This window comes from Nuphar pumila, chromosome 1, assembly GCF_984573655.1.
Source record: "Nuphar pumila chromosome 1, dmNupPumi1.hap1.1, whole genome shotgun sequence".
Taxonomy (NCBI): domain Eukaryota; kingdom Viridiplantae; phylum Streptophyta; class Magnoliopsida; order Nymphaeales; family Nymphaeaceae; genus Nuphar; species Nuphar pumila.
The window spans coordinates 162087581-162113540 of record NC_143249.1 but is presented as its reverse complement, the minus strand read 5'-3'; the positions used below and the strand labels follow the sequence as shown (position 1 = coordinate 162113540).

Genomic DNA, 25960 nt, shown 5'->3' with positions numbered 1-25960 from the left:
CTTCGTCTGTTCGTCACGTCGTAGCCAGCGGAACGTGCTTTCCGTGGGCAGGAAAATCGCCGAATTTCGACATCGGCGTGCCAAGTTACGGTCCGGCGAGCCGGAACTGCTGCGTTTGTCGCACGCCGCGGCTCGTGTCGGGTGCCGGCGCTGCGGCGCGCAAGGCGAGGGTGAAAGGGAAGCAGAAGACCTCGATGGATCAGATACGGTGTGTTGCGGGAAGTGAAAAGAAGGTCGGAGGTTGGTGCCGACGACAAAAAAGCGCCGAAGGCAAAAAGAGAGTGCAACACGAGGACTTCCCAGGAGGTCACCCATCCCAGTACTACTCTCGCCCAAGCACGCTTAACTTCAGAGTTCTGATGGGATCCGGTGCTTTAGTGCTAGTGTGATCGCACCCGTTACATGTTGCGCGAAAAAATGCTCTTATGCCTCATGCGGGAGCCGTGGGGGCCGCAACGTACGAACCGACTAGCCGTCATAAAAACGGCCCCGAAAAACGCCCGAAATGAGCTTAAACGGCATCCGAAACGGTCCCGAACCGACTTCGTCTGTTCGCCACGTCGTAGCCAGCGGAACGAGCTTTTCGTGGCCACGAAAATCGCCGAATTCCGACATCGGTGTGCCAAGTTACAGTCCAGAGAGCCGGAACTGCTGCTTTTGTCGCACGCCGCGGCTCGTGTCGGGTGCGGGCGCTGCGGCGCGCAAGGCGAGGGTGAAAGGGAAGCAGAAGACCTTGATGGATCAGATACGGTGTGTTGCGGGAAGTGAAAAGAAGGTCGGAGGTTGGTGCCGACGACAAAAAAGCGCCGAAGGTAAATAGAGAGTGCAACACGAGGACTTCCCAGGAGGTCACCCATTCCAGTACTACTCTCGCCCAAGCCCGCTTAACTTCGGAGTTCTGATGGGATCCGGTGCTTTAGTGCTGGTATGATCGCACCCGTTACATGTTGCGCGAAAAAATGCTCTTATGCCTCACGCGGGAGCCGTGGGGGCCGCAACGCACGAACCGACTAGCCGTCATAGAAACGGCCCCGAAAAACGCCCGAAACGAGCTTAAACGGCATCCGAAACGGTCCCGAACCGACTTCGTCTGTTCGCCACGTCGTAGCCAGCGGAACGAGCTTTCCGTGGCCACAAAAATCGCCGAATTCCGACATCGGCGTGCCAAGTTACGGTCCGGCGAGCCGGAACTGCTGCTTTTGTCGCACGCCGCGGCTCGTGTCGGGTGTCGGCGCTGCGGCGCGCAAGGCGAGGGTGAAAGGGAAGCAGAAGACCTCGATGGATCAGATACGGTGTGTTGCGGTAAGTGAAAAGAACGTCGGAGGTTGGTGCCGACCACAAAAAAGCGTCGAAGGCAAAAAGAGAGTGCAACACGAGGACTTCCCAGGAGGTCACCCATCCCAGTACTACTCTCGCCCAAGCACGCTTAACTTCGAAGTTCTGATGGGATCCGGTTCTTTAGAACTGGTATGATCGCACCCGTTACATGTTGCGCGAAAAAATGCTCTTATGCCTCACGCGGGAGCCGTGGGGGCCGCAACGCACGAACCGACTAGCCGTCATAGAAACGACCCCGAAAAACGACCGAAACGAGCTTAAACGGCATCCGAAACGGTCCCGAACCGACTTTGTCTGTTCGCCACGTCGTAGCCAGCGGAACGAGCTTTCCGTGGCCACGAAAATCGCCGAATTCCGACATCGGCGTGCCAAGTTACGGTCCGGAGAGCCGGAACTGCTGCTTTTGTCGCACGCCGTGGCTCGTGTCGGGTGCCGGCGCTGCGGCGCGCAAGGCGAGGGTGAAAGGGAAGCAGAAGACCTCGATGGATCAGATACGGTGTGTTGCGGGAAGTGAAAAGAAGGTCGGAGGTTGGTGCCGACGACAAAAAAGCGCCGAAGGCAAAAAGAGAGTGCAACACGAGGACTTCCCAGGAGGTCACCCATCCCAGTACTACTCTCGCCCAAGCACGCTTAACTTCGGAGTTCTGATGGAATCCGGTGCTTTAGTGCTGGTATGATCGCACCCGTTACATGTTGCGCGAAAAAATGCTCTTATGCCTCACGCGGGAGCCGTGGGGGCCGCAACGCACAAACCGACTAGCCGTCATAGAAACGCCCCGAAAAACGCCCGAAACGAGCTTAAACGGCATCTGAAACGGTCCCGAACCGACTTCGTCTGTTCGTGACGTCGTAGCCAGCGGAACGTGCTTTCCGTGGCCAGGAAAATCGCCGAATTTCGACATCGGCGTGCCAAGTTACGGTCCGGCGAGCCGGAACTGCTGCGTTTGTCGCACGCCGCGGCTCGTGTCGGGTGCCGGCGCTGCGGCGCGCAAGGCGAGGGTGAAAGGGAAGCAGAAGACCTCGATGGATCAGATACGGTGTGTTGCGGGAAGTGAAAAGAAGGTCGGAGGTTGGTGCCGACGACAAAAAAGCGCCGAAGGCAAAAAAAGAGTGCAACACGAGGACTTCCCAGGAGGTCACCCATCCCAGTACTACTCTCGCCCAAGCACGCTTAACTTCAGAGTTCTGATGGGATCCGGTGCTTTAGTGCTAGTGTGATCGCACCCGTTACATGTTGCGCGAAAAAATGCTCTTATGCCTCACGCGGGAGCCGTGGGGGCCGCAACGCACGAACCGACTAGCCGTCATAAAAACGGCCCCGAAAAACGCCCGAAATGAGCTTAAACGGCATCCGAAACGGTCCCGAACCGACTTCGTCTGTTCGTCACGTCGTAGCCAGCAGAACGTGCTTTCCGTGGGCAGGAAAATCGCCGAATTTCGACATCGGCGTGCCAAGTTACGGTCCGGCGAGCCGGAACTGCTGCGTTTGTCGCACGCCGCGGCTCGTGTCGGGTGCCGGCGCTGCGGCGCGCAAGGCGAGGGTGAAAGGGAAGCAGAAGACCTCGATGGATCAGATACGGTGTGTTGCGGGAAGTGAAAAGAAGGTCGGAGGTTGGTGCCGACGACAAAAAAGCGCCGAAGGCAAAAAGAGAGTGCAACACAAGGACTTCCCAGGAGGTCACCCATCCCAGTACTACTCTCGCTCAAGCACGCTTAACTTTAGAGTTCTGATGGGATCCGGTGCTTTAGTGCTGGTATGATCGCACCCGTTACATGTTGCGCGAAAAAATGCTCTTATGCCTCACGCGGGAGCCGTGGGGGCCGCAACGCACAAACCGACTAGTCATCATAGAAACGCCCGAAATGATCTTAAACGGCATCTAAAACGGTCCCGAACCGACTTCGTCTGTTCGTCACGTCGTAGCCAGCGGAACGAGCTTTCCGTGGCCAGGAAAATCGCCGAATTTCGACATCGGCGTGCCAAGTTACGGTCTGGCGAGCCGGAACTGCTGCGTTTGTCGCACGCCGCGGCTCGTGTCGGGTGCCGGCGCTGCGGCGCGCAAGGCGAGGGTGAAAGGGAAGCAGAAGACCTCGATGGATCAGATACGGTGTGTTGCGGGAAGTGAAAAGAAGGTCGGAGGTTGGTGCCGACGACAAAAAAGCGCCGAAGGCAAAAAGAGAGTGCAACACGAGGACTTCCCAGGAGGTCACCCATCCCAGTACTACTCTCGCCCAAGCACGCTTAACTTCAGAGTTCTAATGGGATCCGGTGCTTTAGTGCTAGTGTGATCGCACCCGTTACATGTTGCGCGAAAAAATGCTCTTATGCCTCACGCGGGAGCCGTGGGGGCCGCAACGCACGAACCGACTAGCCGTCATAAAAACGGCCCCGAAAAACGCCCGAAATGAGCTTAAACGGCATCCGAAACGGTCCCGAACCGACTTCGTCTGTTCGCCACGTCGTAGCCAGCGGAACGAGCTTTCCGTGGCCACGAAAATCGCCGAATTCCGACATCGGTGTGCCAAGTTACAGTCCGGAGAGCCGGAACTGCTGCTTTTGTCGCACGCCGCGGCTCGTGTCGGGTGCGGGCGCTGCGGCGCGCAAGGCGAGGGTGAAAGGGAAGCAGAAGACCTTGATGGATCAGATACGGTGTGTTGCGGTAAGTGAAAAGAAGGTCGGAGGTTGGTGCCGACGACAAAAAAGCGCCGAAGGTAAATAGAGAGTGCAACACGAGGACTTCCCAGGAGGTCACCCATTCCAGTACTACTCTCGCCCAAGCACGCTTAACTTCGGAGTTCTGATGGGATCCGGTGCTTTAGTGCTGCTATGATCGCACACGTTACATGTTGCGCGAAAAAATGCTCTTATGCCTCACGCGGGAGCCGTGGGGGCCGCAACGCACGAACCGACTAGCCGTCATAGAAACGGCCCCGAAAAACGACTGAAACTAGCTTAAACGGCATCCGAAACGGTCCCGAACCGACTTCGTCTGTTCGCCACGTCGTAGCCAGCGGAACGAGCTTTCCGTGGCCACGAAAATCGCCGAATTCCGACATCGGTGTGCCAAGTTACAGTCCGGAGAGCCGGAACTGCTGCTTTTGTCGCACGCCGCGGCTCGTGTCGGGTGCGGGCGCTGCGGCGCGCAAGGCGAGGGTGAAAGGGAAGCAGAAGACCTTGATGGATCAGATACGGTGTGTTGCGGTAAGTGAAAAGAAGGTCGGAGGTTGGTGCCGACGACAAAAAAGCGCCGAAGGTAAATAGAGAGTGCAACACGAGGACTTCCCAGGAGGTCACCCATTCCAGTAATACTCTCGCCCAAGCACGCTTAACTTCGGAGTTCTGATGGGATCCGGTGCTTTAGTGCTGGTATGATCGCACACGTTACATGTTGCGCGAAAAAATGCTCTTATGCCTCACGCGGGAGCCGTGGGGGCCGCAACGCACGAACCGACTAGCCGTCATAGAAACGGCCCCGAAAAATGACTGAAACTAGCTTACACGGCATCCGAAACGGTCCCGAACCGACTTCGTCTGTTCGCCACGTCGTAGCCAGCGGAACGAGCTTTCCGTGGCCACAAAAATCGCCGAATTCCGACATCGGCGTGCCAAGTTACGGTCCGGCGAGCCGGAACTGCTGCTTTTGTCGCACGCCGCGGCTCGTGTCGGGTGTCGGCGCTGCGGCGCGCAAGGCGAGGGTGAAAGGGAAGCAGAAGACCTCGATGGATCAGATACGGTGTGTTGCGGTAAGTGAAAAGAACGTCGGAGGTTGGTGCCGACCACAAAAAAGCGTCGAAGGCAAAAAGAGAGTGCAACACGAGGACTTCCCAGGAGGTCACCCATCCCAGTACTACTCTCGCCCAAGCATGCTTAACTTCGAAGTTCTGATGGGATCCGGTTCTTTAGAACTGGTATGATCGCACCCGTTACATGTTGCGCGAAAAAATGCTCTTATGCCTCACGCGGGAGCCGTGGGGGCCGCAACGTACGAACCGACTAGCCGTCATAGAAACGACCCCGAAAAACGACCGAAACGCGCTTAAACGGCATCCGAAACGGTCCCGAACCGACTTTGTCTGTTCGCCACGTCGTAGCCAGCGGAACGAGCTTTCTGTGGCCACGAAAATCGCCGAATTCCGACATCGGCGTGCCAAGTTACGGTCCGGAGAGCCGGAACTGCTGCTTTTGTCGCACGCCGCGGCTCGTGTCGGGTGCCGGCGCTGCGGCGCGCAAGGCGAGGGTGAAAGGGAAGCAGAAGACCTCGATGGATCAGATACGGTGTGTTGCGGGAAGTGAAAAGAAGGTCGGAGGTTGGTGCCGACGACAAAAAAGCGCCGAAGGCAAAAAGAGAGTGCAACACGAGGACTTCCCAGGAGGTCACCCATCCCAGTACTACTCTCGCCCAAGCACGCTTAACTTCGGAGTTCTGATGGAATCCGGTGCTTTAGTGCTGGTATGATCGCACCCGTTACATGTTGCGCGAAAAAATGCTCTTATGCCTCACGCGGGAGCCGTGGGGGCCGCAACGCACAAACCGACTAGCCGTCATAGAAACGCCCCGAAAAACGCCCGAAACGAGCTTAAACGGCATCTGAAACGGTCCCGAACCGACTTCGTCTGTTCGTGACGTCGTAGCCAGCGGAACGTGCTTTCCGTGGCCAGGAAAATCGCCGAATTTCGACATCGGCGTGCCAAGTTACGGTCCGGCGAGCCGGAACTGCTGCGTTTGTCGCACGCCGCGGCTCGTGTCGGGTGCCGGCGCTGCGGCGCGCAAGGCGAGGGTGAAAGGGAAGCAGAAGACCTCGATGGATCAGATACGGTGTGTTGCGGGAAGTGAAAAGAAGGTCGGAGGTTGGTGCCGACGACAAAAAAGCGCCGAAGGCAAAAAAAGAGTGCAACACGAGGACTTCCCAGGAGGTCACCCATCCCAGTACTACTCTCGCCCAAGCACGCTTAACTTCAGAGTTCTGATGGGATCCGGTGCTTTAGTGCTAGTGTGATCGCACCCGTTACATGTTGCGCGAAAAAATGCTCTTATGCCTCACGCGGGAGCCGTGGGGGCCGCAACGCACGAACCGACTAGCCGTCATAAAAACGGCCCCGAAAAACGCCCGAAATGAGCTTAAACGGCATCCGAAACGGTCCCGAACCGACTTCGTCTGTTCGTCACGTCGTAGCCAGCAGAACGTGCTTTCCGTGGGCAGGAAAATCGCCGAATTTCGACATCGGCGTGCCAAGTTACGGTCCGGCGAGCCGGAACTGCTGCGTTTGTCGCACGCCGCGGCTCGTGTCGGGTGCCGGCGCTGCGGCGCGCAAGGCGAGGGTGAAAGGGAAGCAGAAGACCTCGATGGATCAGATACGGTGTGTTGCGGGAAGTGAAAAGAAGGTCGGAGGTTGGTGCCGACGACAAAAAAGCGCCGAAGGCAAAAAGAGAGTGCAACACAAGGACTTCCCAGGAGGTCACCCATCCCAGTACTACTCTCGCTCAAGCACGCTTAACTTCAGAGTTCTGATGGGATCCGGTGCTTTAGTGCTGGTATGATCGCACCCGTTACATGTTGCGCGAAAAAATGCTCTTATGCCTCACGCGGGAGCCGTGGGGGCCGCAACGCACAAACCGACTAGTCATCATAGAAACGCCCGAAATGATCTTAAACGGCATCTAAAACGGTCCCGAACCGACTTCGTCTGTTCGTCACGTCGTAGCCAGCGGAACGAGCTTTCCGTGGCCAGGAAAATCGCCGAATTTCGACATCGGCGTGCCAAGTTACGGTCTGGCGAGCCGGAACTGCTGCGTTTGTCGCACGCCGCGGCTCGTGTCGGGTGCCGGCGCTGCGGCGCGCAAGGCGAGGGTGAAAGGGAAGCAGAAGACCTCGATGGATCAGATACGGTGTGTTGCGGGAAGTGAAAAGAAGGTCGGAGGTTGGTGCCGACGACAAAAAAGCGCCGAAGGCAAAAAGAGAGTGCAACACGAGGACTTCCCAGGAGGTCACCCATCCCAGTACTACTCTCGCCCAAGCACGCTTAACTTCAGAGTTCTAATGGGATCCGGTGCTTTAGTGCTAGTGTGATCGCACCCGTTACATGTTGCGCGAAAAAATGCTCTTATGCCTCACGCGGGAGCCGTGGGGGCCGCAACGCACGAACCGACTAGCCGTCATAAAAACGGCCCCGAAAAACGCCCGAAATGAGCTTAAACGGCATCCGAAACGGTCCCGAACCGACTTCGTCTGTTCGCCACGTCGTAGCCAGCGGAACGAGCTTTCCGTGGCCACGAAAATCGCCGAATTCCGACATCGGTGTGCCAAGTTACAGTCCGGAGAGCCGGAACTGCTGCTTTTGTCGCACGCCGCGGCTCGTGTCGGGTGCGGGCGCTGCGGCGCGCAAGGCGAGGGTGAAAGGGAAGCAGAAGACCTTGATGGATCAGATACGGTGTGTTGCGGTAAGTGAAAAGAAGGTCGGAGGTTGGTGCCGACGACAAAAAAGCGCCGAAGGTAAATAGAGAGTGCAACACGAGGACTTCCCAGGAGGTCACCCATTCCAGTACTACTCTCGCCCAAGCACGCTTAACTTCGGAGTTCTGATGGGATCCGGTGCTTTAGTGCTGCTATGATCGCACACGTTACATGTTGCGCGAAAAAATGCTCTTATGCCTCACGCGGGAGCCGTGGGGGCCGCAACGCATGAACCGACTAGCCGTCATAGAAACGGCCCCGAAAAACGACTGAAACTAGCTTAAACGGCATCCGAAACGGTCCCGAACCGACTTCGTCTGTTCGCCACGTCGTAGTCAGCGGAACGAGCTTTCCGTGGCCACAAAAATCGCCGAATTCCGACATCGGCGTGCCAAGTTACGGTCCGGCGAGCCGGAACTGCTGCTTTTGTCGCACGCCGCGGCTCGTGTCGGGTGTCGGCGCTGCGGCGCGCAAGGCGAGGGTGAAAGGGAAGCAGAAGACCTCGATGGATCAGATACGGTGTGTTGCGGTAAGTGAAAAGAACGTCGGAGGTTGGTGCCGACCACAAAAAAGCGTCGAAGGCAAAAAGAGAGTGCAACACGAGGACTTCCCAGGAGGTCACCCATCCCAGTACTACTCTCGCCCAAGCATGCTTAACTTCGAAGTTCTGATGGGATCCGGTTCTTTAGAACTGGTATGATCGCACCCGTTACATGTTGCGCGAAAAAATGCTCTTATGCCTCACGCGGGAGCCGTGGGGGCCGCAACGCACGAACCGACTAGCCGTCATAGAAACGACCCCGAAAAACGACCGAAACGCGCTTAAACGGCATCCGAAACGGTCCCGAACCGACTTTGTCTGTTCGCCACGTCGTAGCCAGCGGAACGAGCTTTCTGTGGCCACGAAAATCGCCGAATTCCGACATCGGCGTGCCAAGTTACGGTCCGGAGAGCCGGAACTGCTGCTTTTGTCGCACGCCGCGGCTCGTGTCGGGTGCCGGCGCTGCGGCGCGCAAGGCGAGGGTGAAAGGGAAGCAGAAGACCTCGATGGATCAGATACGGTGTGTTGCGGGAAGTGAAAAGAAGGTCGGAGGTTGGTGCCGACGACAAAAAAGCGCCGAAGGCAAAAAGAGAGTGCAACACGAGGACTTCCCAGGAGGTCACCCATCCCAGTACTACTCTCGCCCAAGCACGCTTAACTTCGGAGTTCTGATGGAATCCGGTGCTTTAGTGCTGGTATGATCGCACCCGTTACATGTTGCGCGAAAAAATGCTCTTATGCCTCACGCGGGAGCCGTGGGGGCCGCAACGCACAAACCGACTAGCCGTCATAGAAACGCCCCGAAAAACGCCCGAAACGAGCTTAAACGGCATCTGAAACGGTCCCGAACCGACTTCGTCTGTTCGTGACGTCGTAGCCAGCGGAACGTGCTTTCCGTGGCCAGGAAAATCGCCGAATTTCGACATCGGCGTGCCAAGTTACGGTCCGGCGAGCCGGAACTGCTGCGTTTGTCGCACGCCGCGGCTCGTGTCGGGTGCCGGCGCTGCGGCGCGCAAGGCGAGGGTGAAAGGGAAGCAGAAGACCTCGATGGATCAGATACGGTGTGTTGCGGGAAGTGAAAAGAAGGTCGGAGGTTGGTGCCGACGACAAAAAAGCGCCGAAGGCAAAAAAAGAGTGCAACACGAGGACTTCCCAGGAGGTCACCCATCCCAGTACTACTCTCGCCCAAGCACGCTTAACTTCAGAGTTCTGATGGGATCCGGTGCTTTAGTGCTAGTGTGATCGCACCCGTTACATGTTGCGCGAAAAAATGCTCTTATGCCTCACGCGGGAGCCGTGGGGGCCGCAACGCACGAACCGACTAGCCGTCATAAAAACGGCCCCGAAAAACGCCCGAAATGAGCTTAAACGGCATCCGAAACGGTCCCGAACCGACTTCGTCTGTTCGTCACGTCGTAGCCAGCAGAACGTGCTTTCCGTGGGCAGGAAAATCGCCGAATTTCGACATCGGCGTGCCAAGTTACGGTCCGGCGAGCCGGAACTGCTGCGTTTGTCGCACGCCGCGGCTCGTGTCGGGTGCCGGCGCTGCGGCGCGCAAGGCGAGGGTGAAAGGGAAGCAGAAGACCTCGATGGATCAGATACGGTGTGTTGCGGGAAGTGAAAAGAAGGTCGGAGGTTGGTGCCGACGACAAAAAAGCGCCGAAGGCAAAAAGAGAGTGCAACACAAGGACTTCCCAGGAGGTCACCCATCCCAGTACTACTCTCGCTCAAGCACGCTTAACTTCAGAGTTCTGATGGGATCCGGTGCTTTAGTGCTGGTATGATCGCACCCGTTACATGTTGCGCGAAAAAATGCTCTTATGCCTCACGCGGGAGCCGTGGGGGCCGCAACGCACAAACCGACTAGTCATCATAGAAACGCCCGAAATGATCTTAAACGGCATCTAAAACGGTCCCGAACCGACTTCGTCTGTTCGTCACGTCGTAGCCAGCGGAACGAGCTTTCCGTGGCCAGGAAAATCGCCGAATTTCGACATCGGCGTGCCAAGTTACGGTCTGGCGAGCCGGAACTGCTGCGTTTGTCGCACGCCGCGGCTCGTGTCGGGTGCCGGCGCTGCGGCGCGCAAGGCGAGGGTGAAAGGGAAGCAGAAGACCTCGATGGATCAGATACGGTGTGTTGCGGGAAGTGAAAAGAAGGTCGGAGGTTGGTGCCGACGACAAAAAAGCGCCGAAGGCAAAAAGAGAGTGCAACACGAGGACTTCCCAGGAGGTCACCCATCCCAGTACTACTCTCGCCCAAGCACGCTTAACTTCAGAGTTCTAATGGGATCCGGTGCTTTAGTGCTAGTGTGATCGCACCCGTTACATGTTGCGCGAAAAAATGCTCTTATGCCTCACGCGGGAGCCGTGGGGGCCGCAACGCACGAACCGACTAGCCGTCATAAAAACGGCCCCGAAAAACGCCCGAAATGAGCTTAAACGGCATCCGAAACGGTCCCGAACCGACTTCGTCTGTTCGCCACGTCGTAGCCAGCGGAACGAGCTTTCCGTGGCCACGAAAATCGCCGAATTCCGACATCGGTGTGCCAAGTTACAGTCCGGAGAGCCGGAACTGCTGCTTTTGTCGCACGCCGCGGCTCGTGTCGGGTGCGGGCGCTGCGGCGCGCAAGGCGAGGGTGAAAGGGAAGCAGAAGACCTTGATGGATCAGATACGGTGTGTTGCGGTAAGTGAAAAGAAGGTCGGAGGTTGGTGCCGACGACAAAAAAGCGCCGAAGGTAAATAGAGAGTGCAACACGAGGACTTCCCAGGAGGTCACCCATTCCAGTACTACTCTCGCCCAAGCACGCTTAACTTCGGAGTTCTGATGGGATCCGGTGCTTTAGTGCTGCTATGATCGCACACGTTACATGTTGCGCGAAAAAATGCTCTTATGCCTCACGCGGGAGCCGTGGGGGCCGCAACGCACGAACCGACTAGCCGTCATAGAAACGGCCCCGAAAAACGACTGAAACTAGCTTAAACGGCATCCGAAACGGTCCCGAACCGACTTCGTCTGTTCGCCACGTCGTAGTCAGCGGAACGAGCTTTCCGTGGCCACGAAAATCGCCGAATTCCGACATCGGTGTGCCAAGTTACAGTCCGGAGAGCCGGAACTGCTGCTTTTGTCGCACGCCGCGGCTCGTGTCGGGTGCGGGCGCTGCGGCGCGCAAGGCGAGGGTGAAAGGGAAGCAGAAGACCTTGATGGATCAGATACGGTGTGTTGCGGTAAGTGAAAAGAAGGTCGGAGGTTGGTGCCGACGACAAAAAAGCGCCGAAGGTAAATAGAGAGTGCAACACGAGGACTTCCCAGGAGGTCACCCATTCCAGTAATACTCTCGCCCAAGCACGCTTAACTTCGGAGTTCTGATGGGATCCGGTGCTTTAGTGCTGGTATGATCGCACACGTTACATGTTGCGCGAAAAAATGCTCTTATGCCTCACGCGGGAGCCGTGGGGGCCGCAACGCACGAACCGACTAGCCGTCATAGAAACGGCCCCGAAAAATGACTGAAACTAGCTTACACGGCATCCGAAACGGTCCCGAACCGACTTCGTCTGTTCGCCACGTCGTAGCCAGCGGAACGAGCTTTCCGTGGCCACAAAAATCGCCGAATTCCGACATCGGCGTGCCAAGTTACGGTCCGGCGAGCCGGAACTGCTGCTTTTGTCGCACGCCGCGGCTCGTGTCGGGTGTCGGCGCTGCGGCGCGCAAGGCGAGGGTGAAAGGGAAGCAGAAGACCTCGATGGATCAGATACGGTGTGTTGCGGTAAGTGAAAAGAACGTCGGAGGTTGGTGCCGACCACAAAAAAGCGTCGAAGGCAAAAAGAGAGTGCAACACGAGGACTTCCCAGGAGGTCACCCATCCCAGTACTACTCTCGCCCAAGCATGCTTAACTTCGAAGTTCTGATGGGATCCGGTTCTTTAGAACTGGTATGATCGCACCCGTTACATGTTGCGCGAAAAAATGCTCTTATGCCTCACGCGGGAGCCGTGGGGGCCGCAACGCACGAACCGACTAGCCGTCATAGAAACGACCCCGAAAAACGACCGAAACGCGCTTAAACGGCATCCGAAACGGTCCCGAACCGACTTTGTCTGTTCGCCACGTCGTAGCCAGCGGAACGAGCTTTCCGTGGCCACGAAAATCGCCGAATTCCGACATCGGCGTGCCAAGTTACGGTCCGGAGAGCCGGAACTGCTGCTTTTGTCGCACGCCGCGGCTCGTGTCGGGTGCCGGCGCTGCGGCGCGCAAGGCGAGGGTGAAAGGGAAGCAGAAGACCTCGATGGATCAGATACGGTGTGTTGCGGGAAGTGAAAAGAAGGTCGGAGGTTGGTGCCGACGACAAAAAAGCGCCGAAGGCAAAAAGAGAGTGCAACACGAGGACTTCCCAGGAGGTCACCCATCCCAGTACTACTCTCGCCCAAGCACGCTTAACTTTGGAGTTCTGATGGAATCCGGTGCTTTAGTGCTGGTATGATCGCACCCGTTACATGTTGCGCGAAAAAATGCTCTTATGCCTCACGCGGGAGCCGTGGGGGCCGCAACGCACAAACCGACTAGCCGTCATAGAAACGCCCCGAAAAACGCCCGAAACGAGCTTAAACGGCATCTGAAACGGTCCCGAACCGACTTCGTCTGTTCGTGACGTCGTAGCCAGCGGAACGTGCTTTCCGTGGCCAGGAAAATCGCCGAATTTCGACATCGGCGTGCCAAGTTACGGTCCGGCGAGCCGGAACTGCTGCGTTTGTCGCACGCCGCGGCTCGTGTCGGGTGCCGGCGCTGCGGCGCGCAAGGCGAGGGTGAAAGGGAAGCAGAAGACCTCGATGGATCAGATACGGTGTGTTGCGGGAAGTGAAAAGAAGGTCGGAGGTTGGTGCCGACGACAAAAAAGCGCCGAAGGCAAAAAAAGAGTGCAACACGAGGACTTCCCAGGAGGTCACCCATCCCAGTACTACTCTCGCCCAAGCACGCTTAACTTCAGAGTTCTGATGGGATCCGGTGCTTTAGTGCTAGTGTGATCGCACCCGTTACATGTTGCGCGAAAAAATGCTCTTATGCCTCACGCGGGAGCCGTGGGGGCCGCAACGCACAAACCGACTAGCCGTCATAAAAACGGCCCCGAAAAACGCCCGAAATGAGCTTAAACGGCATCCGAAACGGTCCCGAACCGACTTCGTCTGTTCGTCACGTCGTAGCCAGCAGAACGTGCTTTCCGTGGGCAGGAAAATCGCCGAATTTCGACATCGGCGTGCCAAGTTACGGTCCGGCGAGCCGGAACTGCTGCGTTTGTCGCACGCCGCGGCTCGTGTCGGGTGCCGGCGCTGCGGCGCGCAAGGCGAGGGTGAAAGGGAAGCAGAAGACCTCGATGGATCAGATACGGTGTGTTGCGGGAAGTGAAAAGAAGGTCGGAGGTTGGTGCCGACGACAAAAAAGCGCCGAAGGCAAAAAGAGAGTGCAACACAAGGACTTCCCAGGAGGTCACCCATCCCAGTACTACTCTCGCTCAAGCACGCTTAACTTCAGAGTTCTGATGGGATCCGGTGCTTTAGTGCTGGTATGATCGCACCCGTTACATGTTGCGCGAAAAAATGCTCTTATGCCTCACGCGGGAGCCGTGGGGGCCGCAACGCACAAACCGACTAGTCATCATAGAAACGCCCGAAATGATCTTAAACGGCATCTAAAACGGTCCCGAACCGACTTCGTCTGTTCGTCACGTCGTAGCCAGCGAAACGAGCTTTCCGTGGCCAGGAAAATCGCCGAATTTCGACATCGGCGTGCCAAGTTACGGTCTGGCGAGCCGGAACTGCTGCGTTTGTCGCACGCCGCGGCTCGTGTCGGGTGCCGGCGCTGCGGCGCGCAAGGCGAGGGTGAAAGGGAAGCAGAAGACCTCGATGGATCAGATACGGTGTGTTGCGGGAAGTGAAAAGAAGGTCGGAGGTTGGTGCCGACGACAAAAAAGCGCCGAAGGCAAAAAGAGAGTGCAACACGAGGACTTCCCAGGAGGTCACCCATCCCAGTACTACTCTCGCCCAAGCACGCTTAACTTCAGAGTTCTAATGGGATCCGGTGCTTTAGTGCTAGTGTGATCGCACCCGTTACATGTTGCGCGAAAAAATGCTCTTATGCCTCACGCGGGAGCCGTGGGGGCCGCAACGCACGAACCGACTAGCCGTCATAAAAACGGCCCCGAAAAACGCCCGAAATGAGCTTAAACGGCATCCGAAACGGTCCCGAACCGACTTCGTCTGTTCGCCACGTCGTAGCCAGCGGAACGAGCTTTCCGTGGCCACGAAAATCGCCGAATTCCGACATCGGTGTGCCAAGTTACAGTCCGGAGAGCCGGAACTGCTGCTTTTGTCGCACGCCGCGGCTCGTGTCGGGTGCGGGCGCTGCGGCGCGCAAGGCGAGGGTGAAAGGGAAGCAGAAGACCTTGATGGATCAGATACGGTGTGTTGCGGTAAGTGAAAAGAAGGTCGGAGGTTGGTGCCGACGACAAAAAAGCGCCGAAGGTAAATAGAGAGTGCAACACGAGGACTTCCCAGGAGGTCACCCATTCCAGTACTACTCTCGCCCAAGCACGCTTAACTTCGGAGTTCTGATGGGATCCGGTGCTTTAGTGCTGCTATGATCGCACACGTTACATGTTGCGCGAAAAAATGCTCTTATGCCTCACGCGGGAGCCGTGGGGGCCGCAACGCACGAACCGACTAGCCGTCATAGAAACGGCCCCGAAAAACGACTGAAACTAGCTTAAACGGCATCCGAAACGGTCCCGAACCGACTTCGTCTGTTCGCCACGTCGTAGCCAGCGGAACGAGCTTTCCGTGGCCACGAAAATCGCCGAATTCCGACATCGGTGTGCCAAGTTACAGTCCGGAGAGCCGGAACTGCTGCTTTTGTCGCACGCCGCGGCTCGTGTCGGGTGCGGGCGTTGCGGCGCGCAAGGCGAGGGTGAAAGGGAAGCAGAAGACCTTGATGGATCAGATACGGTGTGTTGCGGTAAGTGAAAAGAAGGTCGGAGGTTGGTGCCGACGACAAAAAAGCGCCGAAGGTAAATAGAGAGTGCAACACGAGGACTTCCCAGGAGGTCACCCATTCCAGTACTACTCTCGCCCAAGCACGCTTAACTTCGGAGTTCTGATGGGATCCGGTGCTTTAGTGCTGGTATGATCGCACACGTTACATGTTGCGCGAAAAAATGCTCTTATGCCTCACGCGGGAGCCGTGGGGGCCGCAACGCACGAACCGACTAGCCGTCATAGAAACGGCCCCGAAAAATGACTGAAACTAGCTTACACGGCATCCGAAACGGTCCCGAACCGACTTCGTCTGTTCGCCACGTCGTAGCCAGCGGAACGAGCTTTCCGTGGCCACAAAAATCGCCGAATTCCGACATCGGCGTGCCAAGTTACGGTCCGGCGAGCCGGAACTGCTGCTTTTGTCGCACGCCGCGGCTCGTGTCGGGTGTCGGCGCTGCGGCGCGCAAGGCGAGGGTGAAAGGGAAGCAGAAGACCTCGATGGATCAGATACGGTGTGTTGCGGTAAGTGAAAAGAACGTCGGAGGTTGGTGCCGACCACAAAAAAGCGTCGAAGGCAAAAAGAGAGTGCAACACGAGGACTTCCCAGGAGGTCACCCATCCCAGTACTACTCTCGCCCAAGCATGCTTAACTTCGAAGTTCTGATGGGATCCGGTTCTTTAGAACTGGTATGATCGCACCCGTTACATGTTGCGCGAAAAAATGCTCTTATGCCTCACGCGGGAGCCGTGGGGGCCGCAACGCACGAACCGACTAGCCGTCATAGAAACGACCCCGAAAAACGACCGAAACGCGCTTAAACGGCATCCGAAACGGTCCCGAACCGACTTTGTCTGTTCGCCACGTCGTAGCCAGCGGAACGAGCTTTCCGTGGCCACGAAAATCGCCGAATTCCGACATCGGCGTGCCAAGTTACGGTCCGGAGAGCCGGAACTGCTGCTTTTGTCGCACGCCGCGGCTCGTGTCGGGTGCCGGCGCTGCGGCGCGCAAGGCGAGGGTGAAAGGGAAGCAGAAGACCTCGATGGATCAGATACGGTGTGTTGCGGGAAGTGAAAAGAAGGTCGGAGGTTGGTGCCGACGACAAAAAAGCGCCGAAGGCAAAAAGAGAGTGCAACACGAGGACTTCCCAGGAGGTCACCCATCCCAGTACTACTCTCGCCCAAGCACGCTTAACTTCGGAGTTCTGATGGAATCCGGTGCTTTAGTGCTGGTATGATCGCACCCGTTACATGTTGCGCGAAAAAATGCTCTTATGCCTCACGCGGGAGCCGTGGGGGCCGCAACGCACAAACCGACTAGCCGTCATAGAAACGCCCCGAAAAACGCCCGAAACGAGCTTAAACGGCATCTGAAACGGTCCCGAACCGACTTCGTCTGTTCGTCACGTCGTAGCCAGCGGAACGTGCTTTCCGTGGCCAGGAAAATCGCCGAATTTCGACATCGGCGTGCCAAGTTACGGTCCGGCGAGCCGGAACTGCTGCGTTTGTCGCACGCCGCGGCTCGTGTCGGGTGCCGGCGCTGCGGCGCGCAAGGCGAGGGTGAAAGGGAAGCAGAAGACCTCGATGGATCAGATACGGTGTGTTGCGGGAAGTGAAAAGAAGGTCGGAGGTTGGTGCCGACGACAAAAAAGCGCCGAAGGCAAAAAAAGAGTGCAACACGAGGACTTCCCAGGAGGTCACCCATCCCAGTACTACTCTCGCCCAAGCACGCTTAACTTCAGAGTTCTGATGGGATCCGGTGCTTTAGTGCTAGTGTGATCGCACCCGTTACATGTTGCGCGAAAAAATGCTCTTATGCCTCACGCGGGAGCCGTGGGGGCCGCAACGCACGAACCGACTAGCCGTCATAAAAACGGCCCCGAAAAACGCCCGAAATGAGCTTAAACGGCATCCGAAACGGTCCCGAACCGACTTCGTCTGTTCGTCACGTCGTAGCCAGCAGAACGTGCTTTCCGTGGGCAGGAAAATCGCCGAATTTCGACATCGGCGTGCCAAGTTACGGTCCGGCGAGCCGGAACTGCTGCGTTTGTCGCACGCCGCGGCTCGTGTCGGGTGCCGGCGCTGCGGCGCGCAAGGCGAGGGTGAAAGGGAAGCAGAAGACCTCGATGGATCAGATACGGTGTGTTGCGGGAAGTGAAAAGAAGGTCGGAGGTTGGTGCCGACGACAAAAAAGCGCCGAAGGCAAAAAGAGAGTGCAACACAAGGACTTCCCAGGAGGTCACCCATCCCAGTACTACTCTCGCTCAAGCACGCTTAACTTCAGAGTTCTGATGGGATCCGGTGCTTTAGTGCTGGTATGATCGCACCCGTTACATGTTGCGCGAAAAAATGCTCTTATGCCTCACGCGGGAGCCGTGGGGGCCGCAACGCACAAACCGACTAGTCATCATAGAAACGCCCGAAATGATCTTAAACGGCATCTAAAACGGTCCCGAACCGACTTCGTCTGTTCGTCACGTCGTAGCCAGCGGAACGAGCTTTCCGTGGCCAGGAAAATCGCCGAATTTCGACATCGGCGTGCCAAGTTACGGTCTGGCGAGCCGGAACTGCTGCGTTTGTCGCACGCCGCGGCTCGTGTCGGGTGCCGGCGCTGCGGCGCGCAAGGCGAGGGTGAAAGGGAAGCAGAAGACCTCGATGGATCAGATACGGTGTGTTGCGGGAAGTGAAAAGAAGGTCGGAGGTTGGTGCCGACGACAAAAAAGCGCCGAAGGCAAAAAGAGAGTGCAACACGAGGACTTCCCAGGAGGTCACCCATCCCAGTACTACTCTCGCCCAAGCACGCTTAACTTCAGAGTTCTAATGGGATCCGGTGCTTTAGTGCTAGTGTGATCGCACCCGTTACATGTTGCGCGAAAAAATGCTCTTATGCCTCACGCGGGAGCCGTGGGGGCCGCAACGCACGAACCGACTAGCCGTCATAAAAACGGCCCCGAAAAACGCCCGAAATGAGCTTAAACGGCATCCGAAACGGTCCCGAGCCGACTTCGTCTGTTCGCCACGTCGTAGCCAGCGGAACGAGCTTTCCGTGGCCACGAAAATCGCCGAATTCTGACATCGGTGTGCCAAGTTACAGTCCGGAGAGCCGGAACTGCTGCTTTTGTCGCACGCCGCGGCTCGTGTCGGGTGCGGGCGCTGCGGCGCGCAAGGCGAGGGTGAAAGGGAAGCAGAAGACCTTGATGGATCAGATACGGTGTGTTGCGGTAAGTGAAAAGAAGGTCGGAGGTTGGTGCCGACGACAAAAAAGCGCCGAAGGTAAATAGAGAGTGCAACACGAGGACTTCCCAGGAGGTCACCCATTCCAGTAATACTCTCGCCCAAGCACGCTTAACTTCGGAGTTCTGATGGGATCCGGTGCTTTAGTGCTGGTATGATCGCACACGTTACATGTTGCGCGAAAAAATGCTCTTATGCCTCACGCGGGAGCCGTGGGGGCCGCAACGCACGAACCGACTAGCCGTCATAGAAACGGCCCCGAAAAATGACTGAAACTAGCTTAAACGGCATCCGAAACGGTCCCGAACCGACTTCGTCTGTTCGCCACGTCGTAGCCAGCGGAACGAGCTTTCCGTGGCCACAAAAATCGCCGAATTCCGACATCGGCGTGCCAAGTTACGGTCCGGCGAGCCGGAACTGCTGCTTTTGTCGCACGCCGCGGCTCGTGTCGGGTGTCGGCGCTGCGGCGCGCAAGGCGAGGGTGAAAGGGAAGCAGAAGACCTCGATGGATCAGATACGGTGTGTTGCGGTAAGTGAAAAGAAGGTCGGAGGTTGGTGCCGACCACAAAAAAGCGTCGAAGGCAAAAAGAGAGTGCAACACGAGGACTTCCCAGGAGGTCACCCATCCCAGTACTACTCTCGCCCAAGCATGCTTAACTTCGAAGTTCTGATGGGATCCGGTTCTTTAGAACTGGTATGATCGCACCCGATACATGTTGCGCGAAAAAATGCTCTTATGCCTCACGCGGGAGCCGTGGGGGCCGCAACGCACGAACCGACTAGCCGTCATAGAAACGACCCCGAAAAACGACCGAAACGCGCTTAAACGGCATCCGAAACGGTCCCGAACCGACTTTGTCTGTTCGCCACGTCGTAGCCAGCGGAACGAGCTTTCCGTGGCCACGAAAATCGCCGAATTCCGACATCGGCGTGCCAAGTTACGGTCCGGAGAGCCGGAACTGCTGCTTTTGTCGCACGCCGCGGCTCGTGTCGGGTGCCGGCGCTGCGGCGCGCAAGGCGAGGGTGAAAGGGAAGCAGAAGACCTCGATGGATCAGATACGGTGTGTTGCGGGAAGTGAAAAGAAGGTCGGAGGTTGGTGCCGACGACAAAAAAGCGCCGAAGGCAAAAAGAGAGTGCAACACGAGGACTTCCCAGGAGGTCACCCATCCCAGTACTACTCTCGCCCAAGCACGCTTAACTTCGGAGTTCTGATGGAATCCGGTGCTTTAGTGCTGGTATGATCGCACCCGTTACATGTTGCGCGAAAAAATGCTCTTATGCCTCACGCGGGAGCCGTGGGGGCCGCAACGCACAAACCGACTAGCCGTCATAGAAACGCCCCGAAAAACGCCCGAAACGAGCTTAAACGGCATCTGAAACGGTCCCGAACCGACTTCGTCTGTTCGTCACGTCGTAGCCAGCGGAACGTGCTTTCCGTGGCCAGGAAAATCGCCGAATTTCGACATCGGCGTGCCAAGTTACGGTCCGGCGAGCCGGAACTGCTGCGTTTGTCGCACGCCGCGGCTCGTGTCGGGTGCCGGCGCTGCGGCGCGCAAGGCGAGGGTGAAAGGGAAGCAGAAGACCTCGATGGATCAGATACGGTGTGTTGCGGGAAGTGAAAAGAAGGTCGGAGGTTGGTGCCGACGACAAAAAAGCGCCGAAGGCAAAAAAAGAGTGCAACACGAGGACTTCCCAGGAGGTCACCCATCCCAGTACTACTCTCGCCCAAGCACGCTTAACTTCAGAGTTCTGATGGGATCCGGTGCTTTAGTGCTAGTGTGATCGCACCCGTTACATGTTGCGCGAAAAAATGCTCTTATGCCTCACGCGGGAGCCGTGGGGGCCGCAACGCACGAACCGACTAGCCGTCATAAAAACGGCCCCGAAAAACGCCCGAAATGAGCTTAAACGGCATCCGAAACGGTCCCGAACCGACTTCGTCTGTTCGTCACGTCGTAGCCAGCAGAACGTGCTTTCCGTGGGCAGGAAAATCGCCGAATTTCGACATCGGCGTGCCAAGTTACGGTCCGGCGAGCCGGAACTGCTGCGTTTGTCGCACGCCGCGGCTCGTGTCGGGTGCCGGCGCTGCGGCGCGCAAGGCGAGGGTGAAAGGGAAGCAGAAGACCTCGATGGATCAGATACGGTGTGTTGCGGGAAGTGAAAAGAAGGTCGGAGGTTGGTGCCGACGACAAAAAAGCGCCGAAGGCAAAAAGAGAGTGCAACACAAGGACTTCCCAGGAGGTCACCCATCCCAGTACTACTCTCGCTCAAGCACGCTTAACTTCAGAGTTCTGATGGGATCCGGTGCTTTAGTGCTGGTATGATCGCACCCGTTACATGTTGCGCGAAAAAATGCTCTTATGCCTCACGCGGGAGCCGTGGGGGCCGCAACGCACAAACCGACTAGTCATCATAGAAACGCCCGAAATGATCTTAAACGGCATCTAAAACGGTCCCGAACCGACTTCGTCTGTTCGTCACGTCGTAGCCAGCGGAACGAGCTTTCCGTGGCCAGGAAAATCGCCGAATTTCGACATCGGCGTGCCAAGTTACGGTCTGGCGAGCCGGAACTGCTGCGTTTGTCGCACGCCGCGGCTCGTGTCGGGTGCCGGCGCTGCGGCGCGCAAGGCGAGGGTGAAAGGGAAGCAGAAGACCTCGATGGATCAGATACGGTGTGTTGCGGGAAGTGAAAAGAAGGTCGGAGGTTGGTGCCGACGACAAAAAAGCGCCGAAGGCAAAAAGAGAGTGCAACACGAGGACTTCCCAGGAGGTCACCCATCCCAGTACTACTCTCGCCCAAGCACGCTTAACTTCAGAGTTCTAATGGGATCCGGTGCTTTAGTGCTAGTGTGATCGCACCCGTTACATGTTGCGCGAAAAAATGCTCTTATGCCTCACGCGGGAGCCGTGGGGGCCGCAACGCACGAACCGACTAGCCGTCATAAAAACGGCCCCGAAAAACGCCCGAAATGAGCTTAAACGGCATCCGAAACGGTCCCGAACCGACTTCGTCTGTTCGCCACGTCGTAGCCAGCGGAACGAGCTTTCCGTGGCCACGAAAATCGCCGAATTCCGACATCGGTGTGCCAAGTTACAGTCCGGAGAGCCGGAACTGCTGCTTTTGTCGCACGCCGCGGCTCGTGTCGGGTGCGGGCGCTGCGGCGCGCAAGGCGAGGGTGAAAGGGAAGCAGAAGACCTTGATGGATCAGATACGGTGTGTTGCGGTAAGTGAAAAGAAGGTCGGAGGTTGGTGCCGACGACAAAAAAGCGCCGAAGGTAAATAGAGAGTGCAACACGAGGACTTCCCAGGAGGTCACCCATTCCAGTACTACTCTCGCCCAAGCACGCTTAACTTCGGAGTTCTGATGGGATCCGGTGCTTTAGTGCTGCTATGATCGCACACGTTACATGTTGCGCGAAAAAATGCTCTTATGCCTCACGCGGGAGCCGTGGGGGCCGCAACGCACGAACCGACTAGCCGTCATAGAAACGGCCCCGAAAAACGACTGAAACTAGCTTAAACGGCATCCGAAACGGTCCCGAACCGACTTCGTCTGTTCGCCACGTCGTAGCCAGCGGAACGAGCTTTCCGTGGCCACGAAAATCGCCGAATTCCGACATCGGTGTGCCAAGTTACAGTCCGGAGAGCCGGAACTGCTGCTTTTGTCGCACGCCGCGGCTCGTGTCGGGTGCGGGCGCTGCGGCGCGCAAGGCGAGGGTGAAAGGGAAGCAGAAGACCTTGATGGATCAGATACGGTGTGTTGCGGTAAGTGAAAAGAAGGTCGGAGGTTGGTGCCGACGACAAAAAAGCGCCGAAGGTAAATAGAGAGTGCAACACGAGGACTTCCCAGGAGGTCACCCATTCCAGTAATACTCTCGCCCAAGCACGCTTAACTTCGGAGTTCTGATGGGATCCGGTGCTTTAGTGCTGGTATGATCGCACACGTTACATGTTGCGCGAAAAAATGCTCTTATGCCTCACGCGGGAGCCGTGGGGGCCGCAACGCACGAACCGACTAGCCGTCATAGAAACGGCCCCGAAAAATGACTGAAACTAGCTTACACGGCATCCGAAACGGTCCCGAACCGACTTCGTCTGTTCGCCACGTCGTAGCCAGCGGAACGAGCTTTCCGTGGCCACAAAAATCGCCGAATTCCGACATCGGCGTGCCAAGTTACGGTCCGGCGAGCCGGAACTGCTGCTTTTGTCGCACGCCGCGGCTCGTGTCGGGTGTCGGCGCTGCGGCGCGCAAGGCGAGGGTGAAAGGGAAGCAGAAGACCTCGATGGATCAGATACGGTGTGTTGCGGTAAGTGAAAAGAACGTCGGAGGTTGGTGCCGACCACAAAAAAGCGTCGAAGGCAAAAAGAGAGTGCAACACGAGGACTTCCCAGGAGGTCACCCATCCCAGTACTACTCTCGCCCAAGCATGCTTAACTTCGAAGTTCTGATGGGATCCGGTTCTTTAGAACTGGTATGATCGCACCCGTTACATGTTGCGCGAAAAAATGCTCTTATGCCTCACGCGGGAGCCGTGGGGGCCGCAACGCACGAACCGACTAGCCGTCATAGAAACGACCCCGAAAAACGACCGAAACGCGCTTAAACGGCATCCGAAACGGTCCCGAACCGACTTTGTCTGTTCGCCACGTCGTAGCCAGCGGAACGAGCTTTCCGTGGCCACGAAAATCGCCGAATTCCGATATCGGCGTGCCAAGTTACGGTCCGGAGAGCCGGAACTGCTGCTTTTGTCGCACGCCGCGGCTCGTGTCGGGTGCCGGCGCTGTGGCGCGCAAGGCGAGGGTGAAAGGGAAGCAGAAGACCTCGATGGATCAGATACGGTGTGTTGCGGGAAGTGAAAAGAAGGTCGGAGGTTGGTGCCGACGACAAAAAAGCGCCGAAGGCAAAAAGAGAGTGCAACACGAGGACTTCCCAGGAGGTCACCCATCCCAGTACTACTCTCGCCCAAGCACGCTTAACTTCGGAGTTCTGATGGAATCCGGTGCTTTAGTGCTGGTATGATCGCACCCGTTACATGTTGCGCGAAAAAATGCTCTTATGCCTCACGCGGGAGCCGTGGGGGCCGCAACGCACAAACCGACTAGCCGTCATAGAAACGCCCCGAAAAACGCCCGAAACGAGCTTAAACGGCATCTGAAACGGTCCCGAACCGACTTCGTCTGTTCGTCACGTCGTAGCCAGCGGAACGTGCTTTCCGTGGCCAGGAAAATCGCCGAATTTCGACATCGGCGTGCCAAGTTACGGTCCGGCGAGCCGGAACTGCTGCGTTTGTCGCACGCCGCGGCTCGTGTCGGGTGCCGGCGCTGCGGCGCGCAAGGCGAGGGTGAAAGGGAAGCAGAAGACCTCGATGGATCAGATACGGTGTGTTGCGGGAAGTGAAAAGAAGGTCGGAGGTTGGTGCCGACGACAAAAAAGCGCCGAAGGCAAAAAAAGAGTGCAACACGAGGACTTCCCAGGAGGTCACCCATCCCAGTACTACTCTCGCCCAAGCACGCTTAACTTCAGAGTTCTGATGGGATCCGGTGCTTTAGTGCTAGTGTGATCGCACCCGTTACATGTTGCGCGAAAAAATGCTCTTATGCCTCACGCGGGAGCCGTGGGGGCCGCAACGCACGAACCGACTAGCCGTCATAAAAACGGCCCCGAAAAACGCCCGAAATGAGCTTAAACGGCATCCGAAACGGTCCCGAACCGACTTCGTCTGTTCGTCACGTCGTAGCCAGCAGAACGTGCTTTCCGTGGGCAGGAAAATCGCCGAATTTCGACATCGGCGTGCCAAGTTACGGTCCGGCGAGCCGGAACTGCTGCGTTTGTCGCACGCCGCGGCTCGTGTCGGGTGCCGGCGCTGCGGCGCGCAAGGCGAGGGTGAAAGGGAAGCAGAAGACCTCGATGGATCAGATACGGTGTGTTGCGGGAAGTGAAAAGAAGGTCGGAGGTTGGTGCCGACGACAAAAAAGCGCCGAAGGCAAAAAGAGAGTGCAACACAAGGACTTCCCAGGAGGTCACCCATCCCAGTACTACTCTCGCTCAAGCACGCTTAACTTCAGAGTTCTGATGGGATCCGGTGCTTTAGTGCTGGTATGATCGCACCCGTTACATGTTGCGCGAAAAAATGCTCTTATGCCTCACGCGGGAGCCGTGGGGGCCGCAACGCACAAACCGACTAGTCATCATAGAAACGCCCGAAATGATCTTAAACGGCATCTAAAACGGTCCCGAACCGACTTCGTCTGTTCGTCACGTCGTAGCCAGCGGAACGAGCTTTCCGTGGCCAGGAAAATCGCCGAATTTCGACATCGGCGTGCCAAGTTACGGTCTGGCGAGCCGGAACTGCTGCGTTTGTCGCACGCCGCGGCTCGTGTCGGGTGCCGGCGCTGCGGCGCGCAAGGCGAGGGTGAAAGGGAAGCAGAAGACCTCGATGGATCAGATACGGTGTGTTGCGGGAAGTGAAAAGAAGGTCGGAGGTTGGTGCCGACGACAAAAAAGCGCCGAAGGCAAAAAGAGAGTGCAACACGAGGACTTCCCAGGAGGTCACCCATCCCAGTACTACTCTCGCCCAAGCACGCTTAACTTCAGAGTTCTAATGGGATCCGGTGCTTTAGTGCTAGTGTGATCGCACCCGTTACATGTTGCGCGAAAAAATGCTCTTATGCCTCACGCGGGAGCCGTGGGGGCCGCAACGCACGAACCGACTAGCCGTCATAAAAACGGCCCCGAAAAACGCCCGAAATGAGCTTAAACGGCATCCGAAACGGTCCCGAACCGACTTCGTCTGTTCGCCACGTCGTAGCCAGCGGAACGAGCTTTCCGTGGCCACGAAAATCGCCGAATTCCGACATCGGTGTGCCAAGTTACAGTCCGGAGAGCCGGAACTGCTGCTTTTGTCGCACGCCGCGGCTCGTGTCGGGTGCGGGCGCTGCGGCGCGCAAGGCGAGGGTGAAAGGGAAGCAGAAGACCTTGATGGATCAGATACGGTGTGTTGCGGTAAGTGAAAAGAAGGTCGGAGGTTGGTGCCGACGACAAAAAAGCGCCGAAGGTAAATAGAGAGTGCAACACGAGGACTTCCCAGGAGGTCACCCATTCCAGTACTACTCTCGCCCAAGCACGCTTAACTTCGGAGTTCTGATGGGATCCGGTGCTTTAGTGCTGCTATGATCGCACACGTTACATGTTGCGCGAAAAAATGCTCTTATGCCTCACGCGGGAGCCGTGGGGGCCGCAACGCACGAACCGACTAGCCGTCATAGAAACGGCCCCGAAAAACGACTGAAACTAGCTTAAACGGCATCCGAAACGGTCCCGAACCGACTTCGTCTGTTCGCCACGTCGTAGTCAGCGGAACGAGCTTTC

The 25960-nt window shown here is 57.2% G+C and overlaps 42 non-coding genes and 6 pseudogenes across 42 annotated transcripts; all 48 read right to left on the bottom strand.

Moving 5' to 3' along the window:
- Positions 1-278: 278 nt before the first annotated feature.
- LOC149850634 (5S ribosomal RNA) lies at positions 279-397 on the bottom strand. The gene has a single exon (XR_016435117.1). It is a non-coding gene; the product is annotated as a 5S ribosomal RNA (ribosomal RNA).
- A 423-nt stretch (positions 398-820) lies between these two features.
- Positions 821-939, bottom strand: LOC149850633 (5S ribosomal RNA). Its single transcript, XR_016427308.1, has one exon. It is a non-coding gene; the product is annotated as a 5S ribosomal RNA (ribosomal RNA).
- Positions 940-1362: 423 nt separating this feature from the next.
- On the bottom strand, positions 1363-1481 carry LOC149850632 (5S ribosomal RNA). Its single transcript, XR_016426075.1, has one exon. It is a non-coding gene; the product is annotated as a 5S ribosomal RNA (ribosomal RNA).
- Positions 1482-1904: 423 nt separating this feature from the next.
- Positions 1905-2023, bottom strand: LOC149850631 (5S ribosomal RNA). The gene has a single exon (XR_016427102.1). It is a non-coding gene; the product is annotated as a 5S ribosomal RNA (ribosomal RNA).
- Positions 2024-2445: 422 nt separating this feature from the next.
- On the bottom strand, positions 2446-2564 carry LOC149850630 (5S ribosomal RNA). Its single transcript, XR_016435113.1, has one exon. It is a non-coding gene; the product is annotated as a 5S ribosomal RNA (ribosomal RNA).
- Positions 2565-2987: 423 nt separating this feature from the next.
- LOC149850629 (5S ribosomal RNA) lies at positions 2988-3106 on the bottom strand. The gene has a single exon (XR_016426215.1). It is a non-coding gene; the product is annotated as a 5S ribosomal RNA (ribosomal RNA).
- A 410-nt stretch (positions 3107-3516) lies between these two features.
- LOC149850628 (5S ribosomal RNA) lies at positions 3517-3635 on the bottom strand. Its single transcript, XR_016425754.1, has one exon. It is a non-coding gene; the product is annotated as a 5S ribosomal RNA (ribosomal RNA).
- Positions 3636-4058: 423 nt separating this feature from the next.
- Positions 4059-4177, bottom strand: LOC149850627 (5S ribosomal RNA). The gene has a single exon (XR_016433815.1). It is a non-coding gene; the product is annotated as a 5S ribosomal RNA (ribosomal RNA).
- A 423-nt stretch (positions 4178-4600) lies between these two features.
- Positions 4601-4719, bottom strand: LOC149850626 (5S ribosomal RNA). The gene has a single exon (XR_016434139.1). It is a non-coding gene; the product is annotated as a 5S ribosomal RNA (ribosomal RNA).
- A 423-nt stretch (positions 4720-5142) lies between these two features.
- Positions 5143-5261, bottom strand: LOC149850625 (5S ribosomal RNA; annotated as a pseudogene).
- A 423-nt stretch (positions 5262-5684) lies between these two features.
- Positions 5685-5803, bottom strand: LOC149850624 (5S ribosomal RNA). Its single transcript, XR_016427100.1, has one exon. It is a non-coding gene; the product is annotated as a 5S ribosomal RNA (ribosomal RNA).
- A 422-nt stretch (positions 5804-6225) lies between these two features.
- LOC149850623 (5S ribosomal RNA) lies at positions 6226-6344 on the bottom strand. The gene has a single exon (XR_016435110.1). It is a non-coding gene; the product is annotated as a 5S ribosomal RNA (ribosomal RNA).
- A 423-nt stretch (positions 6345-6767) lies between these two features.
- LOC149850622 (5S ribosomal RNA) lies at positions 6768-6886 on the bottom strand. Its single transcript, XR_016437754.1, has one exon. It is a non-coding gene; the product is annotated as a 5S ribosomal RNA (ribosomal RNA).
- Positions 6887-7296: 410 nt separating this feature from the next.
- On the bottom strand, positions 7297-7415 carry LOC149850621 (5S ribosomal RNA). The gene has a single exon (XR_016425753.1). It is a non-coding gene; the product is annotated as a 5S ribosomal RNA (ribosomal RNA).
- A 423-nt stretch (positions 7416-7838) lies between these two features.
- On the bottom strand, positions 7839-7957 carry LOC149850620 (5S ribosomal RNA). Its single transcript, XR_016433813.1, has one exon. It is a non-coding gene; the product is annotated as a 5S ribosomal RNA (ribosomal RNA).
- Positions 7958-8380: 423 nt separating this feature from the next.
- Positions 8381-8499, bottom strand: LOC149850619 (5S ribosomal RNA; annotated as a pseudogene).
- Positions 8500-8922: 423 nt separating this feature from the next.
- Positions 8923-9041, bottom strand: LOC149850618 (5S ribosomal RNA). The gene has a single exon (XR_016427096.1). It is a non-coding gene; the product is annotated as a 5S ribosomal RNA (ribosomal RNA).
- A 422-nt stretch (positions 9042-9463) lies between these two features.
- Positions 9464-9582, bottom strand: LOC149850617 (5S ribosomal RNA). Its single transcript, XR_016435108.1, has one exon. It is a non-coding gene; the product is annotated as a 5S ribosomal RNA (ribosomal RNA).
- A 423-nt stretch (positions 9583-10005) lies between these two features.
- Positions 10006-10124, bottom strand: LOC149850616 (5S ribosomal RNA). The gene has a single exon (XR_016437743.1). It is a non-coding gene; the product is annotated as a 5S ribosomal RNA (ribosomal RNA).
- Positions 10125-10534: 410 nt separating this feature from the next.
- On the bottom strand, positions 10535-10653 carry LOC149850615 (5S ribosomal RNA). The gene has a single exon (XR_016425752.1). It is a non-coding gene; the product is annotated as a 5S ribosomal RNA (ribosomal RNA).
- A 423-nt stretch (positions 10654-11076) lies between these two features.
- Positions 11077-11195, bottom strand: LOC149850614 (5S ribosomal RNA). The gene has a single exon (XR_016433812.1). It is a non-coding gene; the product is annotated as a 5S ribosomal RNA (ribosomal RNA).
- Positions 11196-11618: 423 nt separating this feature from the next.
- LOC149850613 (5S ribosomal RNA) lies at positions 11619-11737 on the bottom strand. The gene has a single exon (XR_016434138.1). It is a non-coding gene; the product is annotated as a 5S ribosomal RNA (ribosomal RNA).
- Positions 11738-12160: 423 nt separating this feature from the next.
- Positions 12161-12279, bottom strand: LOC149850612 (5S ribosomal RNA; annotated as a pseudogene).
- Positions 12280-12702: 423 nt separating this feature from the next.
- On the bottom strand, positions 12703-12821 carry LOC149850611 (5S ribosomal RNA). Its single transcript, XR_016434022.1, has one exon. It is a non-coding gene; the product is annotated as a 5S ribosomal RNA (ribosomal RNA).
- A 422-nt stretch (positions 12822-13243) lies between these two features.
- On the bottom strand, positions 13244-13362 carry LOC149850610 (5S ribosomal RNA). Its single transcript, XR_016435107.1, has one exon. It is a non-coding gene; the product is annotated as a 5S ribosomal RNA (ribosomal RNA).
- Positions 13363-13785: 423 nt separating this feature from the next.
- On the bottom strand, positions 13786-13904 carry LOC149850609 (5S ribosomal RNA). The gene has a single exon (XR_016437721.1). It is a non-coding gene; the product is annotated as a 5S ribosomal RNA (ribosomal RNA).
- A 410-nt stretch (positions 13905-14314) lies between these two features.
- LOC149850608 (5S ribosomal RNA) lies at positions 14315-14433 on the bottom strand. Its single transcript, XR_016425751.1, has one exon. It is a non-coding gene; the product is annotated as a 5S ribosomal RNA (ribosomal RNA).
- A 423-nt stretch (positions 14434-14856) lies between these two features.
- LOC149850607 (5S ribosomal RNA) lies at positions 14857-14975 on the bottom strand. Its single transcript, XR_016433806.1, has one exon. It is a non-coding gene; the product is annotated as a 5S ribosomal RNA (ribosomal RNA).
- A 423-nt stretch (positions 14976-15398) lies between these two features.
- Positions 15399-15517, bottom strand: LOC149850606 (5S ribosomal RNA). Its single transcript, XR_016426696.1, has one exon. It is a non-coding gene; the product is annotated as a 5S ribosomal RNA (ribosomal RNA).
- Positions 15518-15940: 423 nt separating this feature from the next.
- Positions 15941-16059, bottom strand: LOC149850605 (5S ribosomal RNA; annotated as a pseudogene).
- A 423-nt stretch (positions 16060-16482) lies between these two features.
- Positions 16483-16601, bottom strand: LOC149850604 (5S ribosomal RNA). The gene has a single exon (XR_016427089.1). It is a non-coding gene; the product is annotated as a 5S ribosomal RNA (ribosomal RNA).
- Positions 16602-17023: 422 nt separating this feature from the next.
- Positions 17024-17142, bottom strand: LOC149850603 (5S ribosomal RNA). Its single transcript, XR_016435106.1, has one exon. It is a non-coding gene; the product is annotated as a 5S ribosomal RNA (ribosomal RNA).
- Positions 17143-17565: 423 nt separating this feature from the next.
- Positions 17566-17684, bottom strand: LOC149850602 (5S ribosomal RNA). Its single transcript, XR_016437710.1, has one exon. It is a non-coding gene; the product is annotated as a 5S ribosomal RNA (ribosomal RNA).
- A 410-nt stretch (positions 17685-18094) lies between these two features.
- Positions 18095-18213, bottom strand: LOC149850601 (5S ribosomal RNA). The gene has a single exon (XR_016425750.1). It is a non-coding gene; the product is annotated as a 5S ribosomal RNA (ribosomal RNA).
- Positions 18214-18636: 423 nt separating this feature from the next.
- On the bottom strand, positions 18637-18755 carry LOC149850600 (5S ribosomal RNA). Its single transcript, XR_016434137.1, has one exon. It is a non-coding gene; the product is annotated as a 5S ribosomal RNA (ribosomal RNA).
- A 423-nt stretch (positions 18756-19178) lies between these two features.
- On the bottom strand, positions 19179-19297 carry LOC149850599 (5S ribosomal RNA; annotated as a pseudogene).
- A 423-nt stretch (positions 19298-19720) lies between these two features.
- On the bottom strand, positions 19721-19839 carry LOC149850598 (5S ribosomal RNA). Its single transcript, XR_016427086.1, has one exon. It is a non-coding gene; the product is annotated as a 5S ribosomal RNA (ribosomal RNA).
- Positions 19840-20261: 422 nt separating this feature from the next.
- On the bottom strand, positions 20262-20380 carry LOC149850597 (5S ribosomal RNA). Its single transcript, XR_016435103.1, has one exon. It is a non-coding gene; the product is annotated as a 5S ribosomal RNA (ribosomal RNA).
- Positions 20381-20803: 423 nt separating this feature from the next.
- Positions 20804-20922, bottom strand: LOC149850596 (5S ribosomal RNA). Its single transcript, XR_016437699.1, has one exon. It is a non-coding gene; the product is annotated as a 5S ribosomal RNA (ribosomal RNA).
- Positions 20923-21332: 410 nt separating this feature from the next.
- Positions 21333-21451, bottom strand: LOC149850595 (5S ribosomal RNA). Its single transcript, XR_016425749.1, has one exon. It is a non-coding gene; the product is annotated as a 5S ribosomal RNA (ribosomal RNA).
- Positions 21452-21874: 423 nt separating this feature from the next.
- On the bottom strand, positions 21875-21993 carry LOC149850594 (5S ribosomal RNA). The gene has a single exon (XR_016433797.1). It is a non-coding gene; the product is annotated as a 5S ribosomal RNA (ribosomal RNA).
- Positions 21994-22416: 423 nt separating this feature from the next.
- Positions 22417-22535, bottom strand: LOC149850593 (5S ribosomal RNA). The gene has a single exon (XR_016434134.1). It is a non-coding gene; the product is annotated as a 5S ribosomal RNA (ribosomal RNA).
- A 423-nt stretch (positions 22536-22958) lies between these two features.
- Positions 22959-23077, bottom strand: LOC149850592 (5S ribosomal RNA; annotated as a pseudogene).
- Positions 23078-23500: 423 nt separating this feature from the next.
- On the bottom strand, positions 23501-23619 carry LOC149850591 (5S ribosomal RNA). Its single transcript, XR_016427085.1, has one exon. It is a non-coding gene; the product is annotated as a 5S ribosomal RNA (ribosomal RNA).
- A 422-nt stretch (positions 23620-24041) lies between these two features.
- LOC149850590 (5S ribosomal RNA) lies at positions 24042-24160 on the bottom strand. The gene has a single exon (XR_016435101.1). It is a non-coding gene; the product is annotated as a 5S ribosomal RNA (ribosomal RNA).
- Positions 24161-24583: 423 nt separating this feature from the next.
- On the bottom strand, positions 24584-24702 carry LOC149850589 (5S ribosomal RNA). Its single transcript, XR_016437688.1, has one exon. It is a non-coding gene; the product is annotated as a 5S ribosomal RNA (ribosomal RNA).
- A 410-nt stretch (positions 24703-25112) lies between these two features.
- On the bottom strand, positions 25113-25231 carry LOC149850588 (5S ribosomal RNA). The gene has a single exon (XR_016425747.1). It is a non-coding gene; the product is annotated as a 5S ribosomal RNA (ribosomal RNA).
- A 423-nt stretch (positions 25232-25654) lies between these two features.
- LOC149850587 (5S ribosomal RNA) lies at positions 25655-25773 on the bottom strand. Its single transcript, XR_016433796.1, has one exon. It is a non-coding gene; the product is annotated as a 5S ribosomal RNA (ribosomal RNA).
- Positions 25774-25960: the final 187 nt, after the last annotated feature.